Source organism: Octodon degus, unplaced genomic scaffold, assembly GCF_000260255.1.
Source record: "Octodon degus isolate 3935 unplaced genomic scaffold, OctDeg1.0 scaffold00050, whole genome shotgun sequence".
Classification (NCBI taxonomy): domain Eukaryota; kingdom Metazoa; phylum Chordata; class Mammalia; order Rodentia; family Octodontidae; genus Octodon; species Octodon degus.
In genome coordinates, this window is record NW_004524626.1 from 1383026 (window position 1) to 1391428 (window position 8403).

At 40.1% G+C, this 8403-nt stretch overlaps 1 pseudogene; it reads left to right on the forward strand.

Annotated features, from left to right (window-relative positions):
- Positions 1-641, forward strand: part of LOC101587819 — a 23213-nt pseudogene extending 22572 nt beyond the window's left edge.
- Positions 642-8403: the final 7762 nt, after the last annotated feature.

The window sequence follows — 8403 nt, forward strand, 5'->3', positions numbered from 1 at the left end:
ACATTGGCCAAGCAATGGCCGTGACTCATCTACAAGTTACTTGAGAAGCTGAGACGGAAGCATCACAAGTTAGAAGTCAGCCTGGGTAACTTGGTAAGATCTTGTCTGAAATAAAAGAGCTGGATATATAACTCAGTGGTGTAGTACTTGCCCAGCAGGCATGAGCCTCTGGGTTTGATCCTGAGTATCATCAAAGGAAAGAAAAAGGTAGATTGATGCTGTAACACACAATCACTGCAAAAATGCAAAATCTCCTGGGCCACAGGTTTATTATTAAGACCATTATTCCTAACTGTTCATATACATAGAGCTTCACCTCAGGTCTTATAACAACAAATATTCTAGCTCAGCAGATCTAGAGTGGGCCTGAGACTGTGCATTTCTAACAAGCTTTCAAATGATGCTGACACTACTGGCCCGTAGGCCACAGTTCAATTGGCAAGGATTTAGAATCTATCCTTTTGTCTTCAGTCTTTTATGTACCATTCTACTAAACCTACCCTATAGAGCTAATAATTTTAAAGAATCTAGTTTTTAAAGCTTCATATAGTATGTTCCACAAATATTTTATTACATTTAAACACTAAAATAGAGGACAAGAGCACAACTCTCATCTCCTTTTCTCCTTTTAGGTCATATAAGGTTTTGGCTTTTGGGATCTTACTCTCTTTTCTACCAAAAGAGCATCTTTTCCAAAAAAAAGTTTTTTAGTTCTCCCATTATGTGCCTACACTTCGTAGCCCCTTTACTAGTAAAGTTCTGTAACTAAGTAAATTATAAATTACTGCTAACTGTACTTCAGAGAATTTTGAATCTCCTACAGCAACTAACATAGGTCTTTGTAACCACAAATGCTTATTCTATCTATCTATTGAATAACCCATGTATACCATAAATGATTTCAAAAGAATTTCATGACTATGTGGAAATTGATTATACACATAATCTTTTTTCCTCATGTGCATGTAAACTTTGCATTAGAAAATCCTGGGTTTCTTTGCTTCCAACAGGAATTTTGCACACAGTCTATAAATCTTGCTGTTAAGACACTTTCCTTCATTATCGTAAATTTATCTTAATTTCAATCCAATTAAAAGCTGTTTACTAGCATTTTCCCCTCATATAATTGAGTGCAGTATAGTTGATTTTTAACTGTAAACATACATCTGTGAATAATTCCTAAATGCCACGGTATATGGGAGATCCTGCAGGATAATGGAAGTAATTTATTTCTAAATTGCTCCCATTTTGCTTATGACTTGCTCATGAAGCATTATTAAAATCAAGTCCAGTAGGTAAGGCAAGAGGCTGACCTTGTTTCCTAAATATTATGAGTGCTGCCTGAGCAAAAGACTCCTGAGGCTCTTGCGTGTCTCATAAATTAATTATCTCCAAACAACGAGTAGTGGCAATGTAACATAATGCTTAAGATCATGGCATGCGAAGTACAACTGAGATTCAAATTCCATCTCCTCCACTCTCTGTTATGAGACGTTGAGCAAGTTATTTAATCCCTCTCTGCTGCAGATGTCTATAAAGTTGAACAATAATACTGGATAACTCAGAGGACTATTGTAAGAATGAAACTGGTGATCTACATAAAGAACATGATGTACCTAATATTATTATTTGTTGTTGTTTTATTTTGGATACTGGAAATTTTAGCACAGGGCCTCACACACACTTGGGCAAGTACTTTGCCACTGAGCTATATCTCTTTTAGAATTTTATTTTGAAACAGGGTTTTTCTAAGTGGCTCAGGCTGGCTTTGAACTTGCAATTCTTCTGCCTCAGCCACTTGAGTAGCTTGGATTACGGGAGTGTGCAAACATCCTTGGCTCATGATTGTTGTTAATGTAATCACCATTATAATCCTTTTTAATTCTTGTGAGAGCCAAAAGCAAATTTCAGGCTGAAGATGTAGTTGTCATGGAAGTAAAATTTAAACACCAACTTCTGTAATGATTACAGTCACCATTGCATGCGCTCCCTATTCTATTCCTCTTCATGCTCAGATGATATTCATCAGGATCAGCCAGTCAAACCCACTTAACAGCAAATAATCAAAAAGCTCCTAATCTAGCTATCAGTGTTCCTCTGTGCCTTCGAAGACCTGGGCTTTCAAATGGACAATTTGCACCATGTGTCAATGGGGTGTCGCTCATCCAATTGGTATTGAACGTCTGTGATGTGCAAGGCAGCGAGTCAGGAAGATACAAGGATCAATATCTCAGCAGCTATTTCATGTTTTGCAGTATGACAGACACCAAGCTAGATAATGAAGATAGAGAGGAGAGTAGGTGCACAGTTTCTGCTCTTAGCAAGCTTCTATTCTAAGGGGAAATCAATTATAATCCAGTCTAATTGATGTGATAGGGAAAGAAAAATACCATAGGAGAGCAAGATAGGGAGAAAGGAAGATGGTGGCCATGGGAAAAAGCAAGGCCCAGATTGGAATCAGCCAGGTGAAGAAGCAGTGAGGTTACTAGAATAGCCTAGACTAAGGCCCAGAGGCAAGCCAAGGTCCCAAAGATTTCCTTGGAGAAAGAAGTAAGAACTGAGTGGGTCTGGAGCGTACAGTGCAAGAGGAAGGGGAAGCGAGATACAGTAGTCCCTTTGCAGTTCAACTTTCGTGGGCTCAGAGCCTGGGAGATGGCTCAGTATAATAAGTGCTTGCCTGGCAAGCGCAAGGGCCTGAGTTCAATCCCCAGTTCCGCAAAAAACTTTCGCGGGCTCACTGTCCTGTGGGTTTTCAAAAATATTAATCTAAATTATTTATTGCGGATTTTTCGGTGTATCACGGGATCTTGCAGTACCGTACAGTATATATATAATTACGGAGATTTTAGAAAAAGGTTAAGACATTAGAAGCGTTTTTTACAAGTGTCGAAAAGGTTTGCAAGAGTGTTGGAAGGGTTTATAAGACCATATACACATAAATAAGTAAAACGTTGCCACTTCGCTAACTTTCACTTAGCGCAGGAGTGTCTGGAACATAACCTCTGAGGCAAGTGAGGGACCGCTGTACACTGAGGGAAACACAAAAGTCCTCAAAGGGAGTTTAGATTGAGGGAAACAAGGGGAGGCTACAGAGTTCAGCAGGGGAACAAGGTAATCAGACATATTGGTATTCTAGAAAAATCACTCTGGCTGCAAAGTGAGGAACCAACAAGAGAAGGCAGCCAGACTTGAGTCAGGATGAAACACCAAGCTGTTGTGACGGTGCAAGCAGGACTTGAGGGCAGCCTGAACTCAGGGGGAGAGCAGTCGAAATGCAAAATGAGTGGTTCCCAGTGTGATGGCCTCAGGCACAGCAGCGTACACCTGCAGTCCTACAAGTTGGGTGGCTGACTCAGGAGGGTCTCAAGCTTGAGGCCAACTTGGGTGACTTACTAAGACCGTGTTGGAAAATAAATTAAAAGATTTTAAAAAGAGAGTCAGGGATGTAGCTCAGTGCAACAACACCTGCCTGGCAAGCACAGTACCCTGAGTTTGACTCCTGGTACCACAAATCTTTATTAATTTTAAAGAACTGGGGATGCACCTCAGTAGATGAGCACTTACCTAGCATGTGTAAGGCATGTTCAATTCTCAGCACAAAAGAAACAAACTGGGGGATCCATAAGGGTTAGTGATTGACAAATTATTAGAAACTGAAAAGAAAGGTGGGAGTATAGTTCTATGTTAGAGCATGTGCTTAGTTTGTTAGGGACCTGAGTTCAACAGTCAGTACAAGAAAAGATGAAATTGCATATCATTTTCAAGGTGTGCATACTAAATTTCACCCAGGAGTAAATTTTTATGTAAGAGCAAGTCCTCACAGAGTAAAACACAGCTTTCAGGCTGGACTCTGAATCCTGGTGCTGGCTTCTCGAGCCCCACCAGCCATACCCCGAGAGTCAACCTTTTGGCAGCACTATGAGTTCTCAGAGACTTTTAAATGTTGCCCAGAACATGTGAGATACATCTTTAACCACAAACTGTTTTCATTAGGGCCTTTCCTCCAATGTAAAAACTTAAATATAATAAGGACTGAGGATGCCTGTAAATCAAACTCAATAAAATATTAAATTATGCACCTTATTCTAAGTGAGGTACATGTATTTTATTATCAAAAAATATGGGTCTAGGTATCCTGGGCATTCTGATTTCTCAGGCAGTCTGGGAGCTGGAGAACAAAGCTGCATTAGTTTTCAATTTACAGAACATGATGTTAGTGATTACATTAACTTAATCTAATATTGTTTCCCATATTTAAAGACAGAATGAGAACCTTGTGTTTAGATTGTTGTTGGCTTTAAAACTCTAAATAGGAATGTACATGTGTTTGTGTGTGTGTGTGTGTGTGTGTGCGCGCGCACAGAGGGAAATAAGGACTCGCCTGCCTTCCCATATAATCGGCCACGTTATTAGTACAGCTGCACATTCTCTGTCTCAGGGGATTAGAAGCTCAGCCTGAAATCTCATTTAATTACAGAGCATTGACTACCATAGACCTCTTGCATCTGGACTTGGGAATAATAGAGAGCATTTTCTCTGAATGGTTTGTCATGTACAGGATAGAAACATGTGTAGTTCAATTTCTAACATTTGATTAAGAACACAAAGCAAACATTCACAGATGGTTAGCTCAGTCTATTAAATAAATTCAGTAAAGTTCTTTGACTTTTTTCTTCTTTGCAAGTTTAAAAGATCCAGTAGTTTTCTTTTTTAGGTTTGGGATGAAAGGGCACAAAATTATTTCACTCATCTATAAATGAATGTAACAATATCATCTACCTCACTGATTATCAAGAGGGTGAAATCAGGTAATGAATTGAAATGACAACATGAGCCCAGTGATATGCTCCTTAAACAATACTACTAACCTTACTCATTTTTTTAAGAAGAAAATCTTTTTGAGCACCTACAAGCTACCACATCCTCGTCCACATGAAGGAAACACTGACTAAAATGCGAGTTCTGCTCTACTGCAGCTTTTGTTTTGTGAGAGAGACAGATGAGCAAGTCAGATGTTCTAGAGAGTGCTAGAAACAGGGAGCAGAGTAAGGTGACCAACAGTGGCTGTAGGGTTTCTTGGGAGAAATCCTTTTGGAAAGGTCATATGAGATGTAATTGAAAAATACAGTTAAACATTTAAAAAAATTATTATAGCAAAAGACACACCTTCAAAATACACGCCCTTACTTCTACTAGACCTGACTCATTATTCCTGCCACTTTCTAAAGCAGTTTTGCAAATCCACTTTGGTCTTTCAATGTCCTGAGTTGACTCAAAATGTTTATGGCAGTTGCTGTCAAGTAAAAACATTCCAGCATATCTTCATGCTATGCATTCCTTAGATCTGGCACTGTGTGACTTCTGCCTCTTCCTCAAAGTCAAAATGCCCAAAAAAGGTAAATGTTTTGAGTCTATTCATGACACTGAGGCAGATAGCACTGCACACCTAAAGATGCTCATGAAAGAGGAATTCCAGAAATTAAATGGACATTATAGTTAGTTGAGCTGAGGAAAATGATGGCCGCACAGGGTACATAAAGGCACCACATAGGTCTAGCAAAGAGGCTGCACAAGGTACACGGAAGAAGCCTGAAATACAATTGCAAAGGCATAGCAAGCAGGTAAAGGGCTTGGGCCGAACTGTCACAAAGAGATATTACAGAAGGAAGAAAACAAAGTCAGAACTGAGTTTGGAATATCCTAACATCTAGAGGAAAGTAGAGGAGGGAAAAAGCAGCAAAGAAGCAATCAATGAAAGACAGGAAGGAATCTAGGAAAATGTGTTCTGATAGCCAAGAGAAGAAATGTCAAGAAGAAACATGTAAGAAGGAAAAGGACGGGTCAGGGATTTAAGGGCAGCAGAAATGGAGAAGGAGGTCAGGACCCAGAAGAACTCACTTGATACGGCAATGTGGACATCATAGGTGGTTGCCGTGAGGGAACAAATCCTGGTTGTAGTAGGCTGGAAATAGACTTGCACCCGAAGAAAGTAGAAAGCAATTCTGGAGCACTCTTCTGTAAAGTTTTATTATGAAAGATCAAAGAAGTGAGACATGGATCTAAACATACGCCTTTTAGTAACTAACACTCGTTATCAGCTACCAGTTTTTGTCCCAGTGATATGCACATAGTCTCTGAGTCAATATAATACTTAGATCTTATCTGATAGTGCAGTTTCCTGTCTATGTATGAATCAACTGAGGCAAAGAGAGAAGAGACAGCTTATATCCAACCTGGAAACTAGCCAGTAGAGGAATTAGAATTGGAACTCAGATGTCTCTGGGTTCAAAGACACCGATTGTCCCATGAAGCTGCAACAGCTATGTGCCCAAAACTCACAACTACTTTCATCAGCCAACCACAAACTGATCGTTATCCCTGGGTGTTGATTCAGAGTATTGGTGAGTATAACTCTTCATATGAAACCCATCTGATCCCCACAGGTAATGTCCTATAGCCGAAGCTTGGGAGGTGGAGCAGACCTAAGAACAGCATGAACAAGGTACTTCATGGTCCCCTCTTTCTTGTTCTGTGTGCTATAATCCTCTGCATCAGCTTCATGTCTGGTCTGCTTTCTCCTGTGCACACTACATACCTTCTAGTGTATGCATGATACATTCTCCATTATTCAAATCAAGAAGTGATGAACAACTCTCTCATACCTGAGAGGTATAAGACCTTTAGCCAAAGGTATAAGACCTTTGCTTAATAATTGCCTGAGCCTATTGTTGCCAGGTTCACCCCTTATTGGTCATCAGGGAATTCTTCAACATGAATTGGCTAGGGCCAGGCTAAAGAACAAGATGCCAGCTTAAGAAACCCTGAACCCTCCTTGTTCCCGTGAGCATAATAATCCAACAACAAATCATGGATAGATTCCCTTTAAAGGAAATCCAGGAACCAGTTAAATAGGCTCCTGCACTCTAGGCAAGTACAAAACCAATCACATTGAAGCCATTAGGGAAATCCCTACCCTTCACAAAGAACAACGCAATTAGGACAAAAACCTCAGCTGACAAATTCTCCTTTAGGGAGAGAGAGAGGTGTACTATGTGTCCAGTGTCCCAACTGTTCTTGGAGTTATCCAGAGAACAGGCTTCTGTCTATCCTTATAGAAAGCTGATGAGACATGGCCTACTCTAGTTACTTAGGGCAGCGAGAAACAGGATGGCAGTTTGGGCTAGCAGTGATCAAAGTCACACCTTCCACACTAGCTCGTTATAGTGAATGGATGAAAGAGCCTCCAGAACCCAGATTCTACCTGCAAAGGGAAAGGCAATGACCACACATACAATGGCCAAAGTATCCGGAGGCTGCCTGAGGAATGGTTTTGATTACAGAGCACTAATAAGACACAGCATATTCAAGATGTCCAGAAACCACTCCGAATAAATAAAATGATAGACTTGCACAAGGTGTGAGATATCTCCAGAGACTCTCCGTGGACTGGTCAGTGTATGTCTCATCCAAATACAAGGCCAGTCCAAGAGTTCTAAGAGGTGGCTATTGTGTCAAGTGCAAAAACATCAACACAGAGCATCAAGGAAAATGAAGAATCAGATTAGAATATCCCTGATAAAAGAACAAGATAATGAAACAGTTACATGATTTTTTTTGACAGAATATTCAATAAGCTCACAGAGGTTCAAACACTCACAAAGGGCAAGAGAATAATGCATGATCAAAGAACTTCAGGAGAAATTCTGAAAAGCTAAACAAATCATACAGCTTAAGAATGCAGTAACTGGGGCCAGCCAGATAGTTCAGGGGACTGAAGCACCTGCTTAGGCAGACTCAGGGACCGGGGCTTGATTCCTGGCACGCCACGGCCAGCCCGGCCCCCAGGACACATGGAGACAGTGACTGAAATTGGACCTGGTGGTGAAGGCCTGTAATCCCAGCACTTGGGAGGCTGAAAACAGGAGGATCACCAAGAATCCAGTCTGTGTAGTGAGACCCTGTAGACTGTAGACCCTATACTAAATACACCTTAAAAAAAAAAAAAAAAAAAAGAATGCAGTAGCTAAATTCAAAAATCTAAAAATGCAGAAATATCTAAAAAGCCAACTGGATCAAACAAAAAATTGAGGAACCCATGGCCAGATGATTAGTAATTATTTGGCCCAAAGAGAAAGTCTAAGGGGCTTAGGAGACATTATGAAATGTAACAATATATTTATTATTGGAATCAAAAAAATGAAAAGAGATCAAAAGACCACAGGACTATCTAGTAGATTGTTTCAGTAGAAATGTTGTAAGCCTGAAAGCAATGGTGTGTTATATTCAAGATGACAGGGAGGAGAGAAAAGCCAACCCTGCCAACCAAGAATATTATATTCAGCAAAACTCTCGTTCAAGAACAAAAGTGAGATTGAGATATTCTCAAACCAAAATTTCAAAAAT